Source organism: Siniperca chuatsi, linkage group LG8, assembly GCF_020085105.1.
Source record: "Siniperca chuatsi isolate FFG_IHB_CAS linkage group LG8, ASM2008510v1, whole genome shotgun sequence".
NCBI classification, from domain to species: domain Eukaryota; kingdom Metazoa; phylum Chordata; class Actinopteri; order Centrarchiformes; family Sinipercidae; genus Siniperca; species Siniperca chuatsi.
In genome coordinates this window covers 26,296,298-26,307,429 of record NC_058049.1, presented here as the reverse complement: position 1 = coordinate 26,307,429, position 11,132 = coordinate 26,296,298, and the positions used below count along the sequence as shown (strand labels likewise).

The 11,132-nt window shown below is 38.9% G+C and overlaps 1 long non-coding RNA gene across 1 annotated transcript; it reads right to left on the bottom strand.

The window, feature by feature from the left end:
* Positions 1-3,229: 3,229 nt before the first annotated feature.
* On the bottom strand, positions 3,230-7,131 carry LOC122880187. The gene is made up of 3 exons (XR_006378856.1): positions 6,702-7,131; positions 5,349-5,521; positions 3,230-4,448 (listed from the first exon to the last, which is right to left on the bottom strand). It is a non-coding gene; the product is annotated as an uncharacterized LOC122880187 (long non-coding RNA).
* Positions 7,132-11,132: the final 4,001 nt, after the last annotated feature.

Here is an 11,132-nt window from a genome sequence, read left to right as displayed (position 1 = left end):
GTCTCTGCGTATATGGATATGTGCACAGATTTGCATAGGGTTTGCACGGTCATAAGTCACGTTGACCCTCGCAGCCACACAGATGCAGAAAGTACAATTTGCACTTTAGCCAACATCATGCCTCTACTCTTCATCTACTGATTTCATGCTTCATTTTCGTTGCAGAACATGTCTAAATGGAAAAGTCCATCATTAATATATTTTTGTAAACCAACCTGGAAGTTAGCTCAACTAACTGAAACTCAGCATTTGATGTCAAGACTCTGCTGTCATCAACTAAAAACAGACAGAAGTTTCAAATACACTTTATTGCATTATAGCATGCTATAAAGTGTATTTGTAAAGTAATGAATACAAATATGAAAGAAACATTCATTATTTTGGTCAATTTACAATGCAAACTGTTTCAAAAGGAAACATGGCATCATATTTGGTGAGGGGCACATGATGACCTCTTTAGGACTTGAAGCACAGTTTAGGGCTTGGACCTGACTTGGGACTTGTTGGTCTTGACTCTGAACTAGACTTGCCTCTCTTGACTAGGGACTTCATAGCCAAGGCTTGAGTTGTGACATTCACGAACAAGCATAATACAGAACTTAGCTCTACATCTTATCATTCCCTACTCAGAAGGTAAGAACGAAAAAGAGTTGTATGTGTTACAGGTAAAGGTCATGCACATTCCCTGCTGTTTAAGCTTAGCTTTAACACTTCCGTGTTAGCCTCTACAATGTCGTCACAAAATTATAACATATTAGACAATATTTGTTGCAGGATTGCAGTAATATAACACAACTGCAAACTTGTGTTAACACTGTACTTTCCACCATCTAGAATGACACACGTAAAAGGCTAAACAATGGGTGCTGTACAGTACACCGTAACACAAACAGGTGATTATTGCAAAAAGCCCACCTGCCCACTCAACTCAGATTATTGCACAACTATAGGCTACTGTGAAGATAGATAGAACAGGCTCTTCCTTTAAGGCTAACATATTTTGAAATTGGTTTCTCAAACAGAGCAACAACGATTACATCAATTGTGAATACACGTTCATCTTAGCAATAGGACTACAGTATCTGTTTTCTTAAAGCGCGGTTATTTTCAGTACTCAGGGTGGCCAGCCCCGACAGTCTCTCCTGAGTCATGATGCTTCTCAGATATGCTTTAATTAGTTTCAGTTTTGAGCATGGACACGGGAAGTAAGGGCGCTGAGGGGGCTGCAGCACCCCCTAAAACCAGGCATTATAAAAACCATCAATTGATAAAAAAAGTGTGATGAAGACTCGCAGCAGAGAGAGAGAGAGAGAGAGCTCATGTGGACGTGCAAGAGAGAGGGAGTGTGCAAATATGGACAGAAATGTCAACCTGATATAAAAATTTTATTTGATCGTGAAGCCTATGTAACTCTACAATTCCGTGGTTTATCAGTGAAGTGCATGAACTACACTGCAGACTGGAGTCCCTGTAAGTGACAAACAGACAGATAGATCCACATTATAAACTATGATGAACTGGTCGCGGGGCACATCTGTCGCCTGCGTCCAGGCACTGTCTCTCCCTCTTCATCTCCTTGCAGTTCTCAGGCATTAGTTCCGTGGTGTTGACTGTGTACAGTAGTTGCTGTGGCTGCTTTGACATACAATATGTTGGTGTTCAAGTTTGCTGTCTGCTGTAGTGCAAATTGTTCTAAATTTTTTGTAAATTATTGTTAACAACTATTAGATATAAGTTATCCTGGCCATTCTAATTAATGCAAAAAACATGAATATCGCGCACCAAAAATAAACTTCGCCCAAAAAGATATTCATCAGAAGAAATCAAAAAGCCTCAACTTGTAAATTGCAATTTCCTAACGTGATATATTCAGTTTTAAAGAGTTAACTTAGTATTTAACTAAATTAAAGAGTTAATTAAAATAAAAATATTCCATCATTGTTGTCTTAACATACTAAACAGGTAATGTGGTATTATTAACGTCATACTTTAACATTAGCTCTAACTTAATAAAGTATCAAAGAAATTAATAAATATATCTGTCCTCATTAAAATGAAAATGTATTCAGCAAATTGTTCTAATTGAATCAGATCATCTCCCCTATAGGGGAAACTTGTGAAGTATTAAGTTTACATCAGGAGATTTTTGAGTTATTGTATACTGACACTGTGATAACATGATGTTCTGCATACCAAGTACCATTACCTCAAATGACACATACACAAGAGAATCTGAACTGAGAAAGTGTTTTTATTGTGTTTTTTTTATTTTTTTCTTCATACTGTTGACCGGCAAGCATCTTAGAAACCTCTCCCTCTTCCAACATCTGTAGCTGTGGAGAAGTCAAAATGAGTCATTAGTGAGCTATTAATGGCTGTCCATCATCCAGAAGAGTCCTAGGAAAAGCTTTATCCTTTAGTTTTTAATGGTGTCAGGGCCCACAGAAAGAATCAATGTTGGTCTCTGGGACATAAATCCCTCTTGGCATTTCCACAAATGTTTGCTTGGTTTTTATAAGACAGAACCTTGTAATGGGCCATTTACTGACTCACATACTGAGTCATTTTACTTCAGTGAAGAAAAATGACATGCACCCTTTATTTATTTATCTTTATCATGTGCTTTTTCCCATTAAATTCATAGTGGAGTAGAGGAAAAAGTGAAATTAGAGAATGACACAAGAGAAAGGTTAATGTGAAACTTTTTTTTCATTCAAAATTCCATTCAAGCTGAAGTAATAGTGTATTATATGTAGGTTATTGTTCAAACAATACCTATATACCTGTATTTCCATGCTGAGTGTCTTTCAGTGCATTAAAATGAGCTATAAGAGCTACAAGAATGTTGGTCTATTATTTTCTGTAGTGGAGGGAGAAAAAGAAAAATCTTAAAATATTGTGTAAGTGTAAGTTTGCTGTTATAACTATAATACTAAAATATTAAAACCTCCACGGAATAGTCCAACATTATGGGAAATTCACTTATTCACTTTCTTGCCGATAGATGATAAAATCAATATCACTCATAACTGTGCCGTAAATATGAAGCTAGGCAATTAGCTTAGCATAAACACTGGAAACAGGGGGAAGCAACTGTCTGTGTTCGCTCACTAATTTACACGTAATAACTCGATTTACCGACAAGTTGTGGTTTGGGGGCGTTTACTAATTACTGGTAATGACCTTCTCTTCTGACTCTCAGCAAGAAAGCAAATAAGCATTTTCCCCAATATGTCAAACTGCTCTTTTAAAGCTTTAATTAAAGGGCAAATTCCTCCAGTGGTACTATCAAATGAGTAGATAAAGGGATTGAAAGCATACGGTACATTTCCATCACTTTAATTTAACGGAGCAGTGTGTATGATTTAGCGGCATCTAGCGGTGAAATTGCAGTTTGCGACCATTTGAATACCGCTCACATCACCCTCCCGTTCTAAGCATGTAGGAGAAACTATGGTGGCTGCAAAACTCGTGAAAGGTAGTCCGTTCTGGGCTACTGAAGAAACATGGCAGCGCAACATAGTGACCTCTGTGGAAGGGGATCCGCTGCCTATGTAGATATAAAGGGCTTATTAAGGGAATGAAAACACAAGTCTTATTTTTGATTGCGATTATATACTAATGAATACTAATGAAAACATATTTCTAAATATTATATTCCATTTCTGCTAATAGCTCCTCCTATATGTTACATACTGGACCTTTATTCAACATTAAATCATCCTATTTTAAACACTTTGTTGTTCTGGATTACTCATCTAATGTTATTGTCGCATTTCAGTCACTGGGGGTGTATGTGTGTTAATGTCCCAGCCAAACTGTATTTCGTAGTAACATATAAGTGCCACAAGATGGCAATAGCTACATTTGAAGTACTGTATGGGAACTGCGCAATTCATTTTCCACAACACAGTCCTGCAAATGTTTTGCAATGAAAGTCTTGTTAGGAAATGAAGGTATTCTGTCCACTGAAACGCTAGAGGGCTTTTAATTTGAAACTGATACAGGAAGTGTTGAGTTGGTATTAACAGCATAGTGCAGTAACAAAAATTTGCAACGTAGTAGTTTATTTCCTGCTGGATGTTAGCTTGCCATAATGGCAACTAGATACTGGCTCCAAAAGAACTTCTGACTGTATTGGCCTCTACGCAAAAAGTCCTAAATTGAGTCATGATCATCCACAAGCAGCCTCTCTAGTTGTTAATTTCATTTCTTCTAAAGTGCATCTTGGTTGTGATTTTGAAACTCATTGTTCCATTAAGAAAATGTTAGAGCTTAAAGAAAAGTGTGTTGTGGGATGTGTTTGCTTCACTGACAAATGTCCTGCCTCCCTACTACAGTTAAAAATGGTGGTTGCTGCTCCCTCGTCCTGCCGTAGCTCCACTTAGGCTTCCTTCCTTTTGGATTTTAAAGCTCCATAACTGGCAAAGATTGAACCTGGAGTGAACCTAAAATCAAGTTTGAAAACATCCCTTCAGAAACCTGTGGGGAACACCAGAGATGTATAGTACAGCCTCCCTGTCTAAAAGTATTGCCTCTCTCATGTATGCCGCCCTAAAAAAAGTGCAGTAACTACATAAACAGTGAAACTGAGAAAAATGCCTTTAACGTTTTTAGACTGTCCAGCCAAATATGTTGTAGCTAGATTAGTGGTAATGCATTCATGTAATGTCTTCTTAGGAAGAAATGTTCATGGATAAGAACCATGACCACTGATCTGACCTAGGACCCCAAAAATGCAGATACTGCACTCTGCTACTGGATGACCGTAAACAACTATATCGATATTGAAAAGTGCAGTATCTACAATCTAAATGTGTCCATCCAACTTTGAGAGTTCTTACCAAATTCAGATTGTTTTTTTTATGTTTACAAGTTTTGAATGTTAAAATTGCTCCTTTCATCACAGAGTGTTTGGCTCATTAAGAAATTGTCTTTGAAGTATGATGACAATAATGAAGAAGTAGTAATGGTGATGAAGATCTGATCACCATCATTTACATCATTATCGTAATCATGGTCATCATCATTCAGCAGGGGCTGCTACAGCACAGATGGACGCTAGCACTCTTGCTAACTTTACCTAGCCAGCCAGCTAACTGAGCTAGCTGCCTTTTTCATGACAATTGGATGAGCTGCTTGATACATGGAGAGATGTCCCAATCAAGAAACATTAACCGGATTATGAATTAGATCATGCGGTTGTCAGAGTGGATTGCCTTCAAGGGGGCAGGTAGTATAAAATTGTCTGTGTAATTTGCTCGCTGCTAGCTTGCTACCTAATTGGTGGCTAACTGGTTATAATGCTGTCATTTAGCCATTCATATTTTGTTTGCTGTCTTCCTTACCATTCTCTGGATATTTGCGTTTCAAGTCGAGTTCAACCATCATTTTCCCACAGGATTGTGCCATGTTTATTCTTTCTGGTAGCCGGTTGTCTAGTCGGTTGTGTGTGAGGTGTGTTAGCTTGCAACGATCGGGATATGACTACCAAGGCAGATCGCAGTATCTGCAGTCAAAGCTGGGGAAACAAAGCCACAGCTAACTGACCGGGCTGGGTCATCTTCACTTACTGTGGTTTGCCTTGGTTTTCGCCTGGACTTACTGCAAATTTGACACTATTTTCTCTGAAATGGAACATAATTCAAATCAGGACACTTTGTCACAAGTTGAAACATATGTCACAAAGTCCAATTCCAGCCTTAATTAAATTTTGACCAAATGTGTAGTTACTGTGGTTTGCCTTTGTACGACAGTATGCCCACTCTTTACAAACTAATAACCAACTGTTGGGAATTACAATAGTCAAAGGGGAACCAAATTGTGTTGGTGCAATCAATTAAATTTAGCAATCAAAATTATCAAAGACAATCAAATAATAGCTTTAATTAATTAAAGACGAGAAAATGATCAATCAATTGACTGAGTCTCAAAATATACTAAACTATCAATTTGGAACTCTTATAAATACTTAAATAACTATAACCAAAACTTACCAGCTAGTAAGTTGAAGGATTTTGAGCTCAACATAGAAGAGGTTGGCAGCATATTAACTCTTGTGCAACATTAAAGAAAGCAGCATAATTATACACAAGCATTTAGGGGAAGCTGTGGCTTATCAGACCGGGTCATCTACCAATTTAAAGGTTGTGGTTCGATCCCGGCTTCCCCCAGCCTACATGTTGAAGTGTCCTTGAGCAAGATACTGAACCCCAAATTGCTCCCGAGGGCTGGGCCTTCGGTGTGTGAGTGTGCCTGAATGATTAGTTGCTTGATGAGCAGTTAGCATGCCATCAGTTTATGAATGTGTGTGAATGGGGTGAATGTGATATGTAGTGTGTGAAGCGCCTTGAGTGGTCGGAAGACTAGAAAGGCGCAAGTACAAGTACAGTCCATTTACCATTTAATAAAATAAAAGCAAAACATGCAATATAAAATCTAACTACAATGCACTAAACTACAGAACAAAGGGTGTGTGTGTGTGTGTGTGTGTGTGTGAAGGTGATCCAAAATGGCTGCTTAGATTCAAAATGGCGGCTGAGGCCATGTTTGAAAAAGAGCGTGGCTCTGTTAAAGGTTAAATTGGAGTTTATGTGTGGACCCTGTGTCTGTGTGAAACATCACTAACATCAACGTAGCATGTAGTTATGATGTGAAGACACATAACAATAAAACTCAATTAACCAAATCAATAAACATACATTCAAAAGTAACACGGTCCTGTGCTTAGCCGTGTATTCTGCTATGCTATGTTATGCCCAATTATTTCGTCACCGGTCCATGGAGGGAAAAGAGTTTGCCTTGGTGTGCTGCTCCGTTCGCTGGCGGTCAGTCTGTCGTAGACGGGCCAAGCTCGAAAGAACTGTGGTTCCGGGAAAAGTCCTTGCTATGCAGTATTTCGATTGTGTTGCCGTTCTTTGTTCTCCTTACAGTTAGCTTGCTGCTAACTTCCTTAGTTGCTTGTTAAAATTAGCTGTCAGACTTTGCGCAGTAGCCGTAAGAGATGCTGGAAGAGAGTTTGATTCTTCTGTGTGCCTGCTCCAAGCAGATTACACAGTGGTGGCAACTGGTGCTGTGCAGCAATGCTGTAGACAGAGCCAGGAGGAAAGAGAAAGAACATCGGCCGCTGACCCTTTTATTGACCTGGTGACATCACAGGTCACAGGTTAGACTGACCAATGGTAGCTGGAGCCTGGGTGACCTAGCACCTAGGTGTCAATACCTAAGGATTGTGGGAAACTGAGTTCAGTGGCTCAGTTTCGTAACAAAAAGTTCAGTTTAAATCACACAAATGAGCAAATTCAGATGTGGAGTCCAACTCTAACAGAAAGAAGAAAATAACCACTTTTAACTGGCATGCAGCAACTTTGCAAACTGAAACTAAACCATAATCTGACATTTACTGTTCATGGTTTAGGTGAGTGAAAACCCTCTTCTGTTTATTTCCATTGTATCTGAACTGTTTCATGTCAGCTTCATAGACAATAACACAGCCAACAACAGAAACACAGGGTAAATCAAGTGAAGCAAATTTTCTGACAATGTTAAAAAGTTTTAGGATGGATTTCATACTGTAGTCAAGTACTTAAGTAAAAATACTTATTTCCACTCTTGAGGTGTACCTCCTCTCTTTCTCCCTTAGAGGCTCTAAGCTGTGGTCTTTATGAAGTCGGGACCTGATGATTTGAATCGATTCACTGTGACACTTTTGACATTTCCAGGCTACTGATCCTCTCTGAGCCATGCTGATCTGTTGCCAATGAGGAGGCAGACAGGAGAGCTGTGAGTCTGGTACCTCTTGGCCTGAAAATACCATGTCTCTCTCTGAAGCCAGACCTTGGCGCGATCGATCTGTTTCTCAGCATAGATGGCACTGAAGCAGTGTGTTCCCTAATCTCTGATTCATTATTCAATTTAACCTTATTTAGAGAAATACCTTGACATTTTGATTTGTTGTGTGTTATTGTGGTTTTGTTGCTATAAGTGTGGAGCAATAATTGATGGTCCTTATACATACAGCTCCTACCCAGAAGTTTGATTATGTTCTATCTGATAACTTCTTTGCAATGGACATCATATAAGGTGAGGTGTCCATAAACAATGCTACATGCATTAACTTGAGAATCTCCACACTACCTTCCATTACAAATAGACATACGGCTCAGAAGAAATGGAAGAAGAAAAGTATTGCGAGGTAACGCAAAACATATACTCGCCATGACCTTTAGGGGGCTCCGTAAATTGGTAATTTTAAGAGAAACATAAAACCATATGGTAACACATGATAATACCATATTCCACAGATTAAATACATAAACAATATATAACATATTGTAAGTAAAAATAAAGCGTTGTGCTTCACCACTAAGGAAATAATGTATGTGACATTACAGGTTCTACTGAAGGTTATAATTTATGAGATGATGCATTTTATCATTGCCCTCAAGATTTGAAGATACCAGTCTAATTTCCTGTGCCTCTGCTGCCTAATTACATTATATAATTATAGCCTACTTTCGTATCTCCATCTAGGGAAATTAAAGCACTTATGTACATAAAGTTACACTTGTCCATCCAAACTCTAATTAGCTATGGCAAAGTTAAACTTTGCTCTGTCTAAGGATTGCAAAATGTCTGTGATCATTTCACTTCTTAACTGTCAAATGTGATATGGGCTGTAGTGGAGGGTAAATACATTTAACCACATCTGAAATTCTGAAATAGCATTTAGCACCCTCTCTGGGTGTTACTTTACACTTATTAGGTCCCTCATTTTGTCTTGTAAATACGGAATGACCATCAACCCACTTTTGCTTCGTGGAAGCTAAAACTAACACACCATCGGCGCTGAAGCTAGCATAAACAGCGGCGGGAGCTAATTCCATGTGGAAGGAAAAGGTAAAAAGAATGGACATATGACATTATCTGAAAGCGTCAAATAATACTCTGAATGAAAGATCATTAAGAAGGCAGCAAGCTGTGAGCCCTTAATTAAGTGAGGCTAAAGTTTTTTACATTGTTTTAACTGCTCAGTTTATTTAGTTGTTGCTTTAAAGTACCGCGATAGTTCGAGTTAGCTTAACTGTAAATTCCATAGCACATATATTCTTGCATGACATTATACTGCAAAACCATATTTGCTGTAATTAATACATTTATGTACTGCGTCATATTTTGCAGACTTTTTATATTTCCCGAGAGTAAAGAAAGTGATAATGAGAGAGGAGACAGAAGTGTGGGAGAAACGCAGGATGCAGGAGTGGAGACTGAGAAACACAAGGAAAGAAAGGTAAAGGTAACGAAGGTGCAACTGGTTCACGATTTAAAGAAAGAGATAAAAAAGATAAAGGAGTTAAAAAGAGACAAAAACAGATTCAGAAGCAGCCCTGGTGATGGAGAGACAATACAAATTCTGAGAAGGCGTGGTTGTGGATGAGTTATTGTTCTGGTGAGTGTTTTTTAATGACACAATTTGTGATCTAAATGTAACAAAAGGGTGGCCCCACCAAGGCGCTATACAAGTACAGTCCATGAACATCACCATGTTAACTGTTGACTACCTAAAAGAAAGGTTGTGACCTAAAGTTTACACCGCATCAGTTTCATCATTCTGTTATATTCCAAACACTGATCTAAAATATAGATCATATAGATTGTGCTGAAGGTACAAACACTGCGTAGTGTCTGAAAGGTCCATCATAGCTCTCATAGGCCTGCGATAGAGTAGCTAAGGCATGGTAGGGTTAACCCACCTTTTTTTTTTGTTTACCACTACTGCACTGCATGTGATAACAATTGAATGTAAGTATAAGTGGCTGTAAACCTGTAACCCTTCTGAAAAAGTGACACAGTAAAACAGCCAACCAGCTCTATAGTGTAGTCTCAGCAAATGCTGTAAGTGCCTCCATAAAAGAGGCACATTACACAACACCTTATTTCTGTTACAAAAAAATGTGCAACCTGTATACCTTCATAGTCAATTTGCTGCTTTGTCCAATTTTTAAATGGCATTGTTGTCACTTGGCCAGACGTGCCTGGTGTCACTGCCTCCGCAGCTGAAGAGGCAGGTGAGAGATCAGCCCCTGGCCAGCTGGGAAACATGAGAGCATCGAGAGACATTGAGCAATGCTCTCTCTCTCTATCCTCAACAGCCACTGCTGAAGAGTCCTCGACCACGGCACTCAGTTCCTCCTGTGAGCAGCTCCCAGCTGCAACTGTATGAATGTCAAACACAGCATGGCTCAAATGCATGTGAATGCTCAGAAAAATCTGTCTTTAAAAAGCACATTTTAAATGAGCGTTTAGCAGCGAGCATTTTGTGGAGTTTTTTTTTGTTTTGTTTTTTTTTTATGCTGAAAGCAAAAATTGTCTCCAAACTCTGCATCACCCAGAATAAGTCTACTGTACATCTTCTGAGACGCAGAGCAAAAGATAAATTGCTTTGTGTTGGGTCGTCTCAGTCACTCAGGTAATTCAAAGTCAAAAGAAAACAATCCACCGCTGTTGTCCCAGGCGCGCGTATGTGATACGAGCGCACAGAACAGTATCCGCGAGCGAAAAACCATCCTCGCGAGGGAGCATTACTCCAACGCCATACTAATGGCAGGCAGGAAATTCTCAGTGTGCATCCTGTGGAGTTTCCACACCACCTTGTGGAGGAGGATGTAACTAAGGGCACCGGTTCAGAAAGCATCAAAATGACTCATTCATTCCCAGGGCAGAGATGTTACATATTATAAGCAGCAGACAACTGGTGTGTTGGAACTTTCTTTTTATTACCATATTTTAAGGACAGACATTAGTCTCAACCAATGTGGCAACACACCAAAGATAACACAGTTACAAACTGAAAGTAGCCACCATATAAATCCGTCTTTAGTCAGTACTGTAAGTGTTGTCTCTTCTGTCTCAAGTAATCAAGCAATAAACAGTTTGCTTTGAATCGTGTCTTTGCGTTCCCTGAAGGCTGGAATGTATAATTTAAATAAAACAAAACAAGATTAATTTGTGGACAGTGCTGATGTTAAGTAGCATTCTGTTGTTGCATGCATTACATTTAAGAGTTCTATAATAGTGACAGGCAGATGATTTATTACACTGTGAAGCCACATTTAGAATAAGGGAGCGTGTTG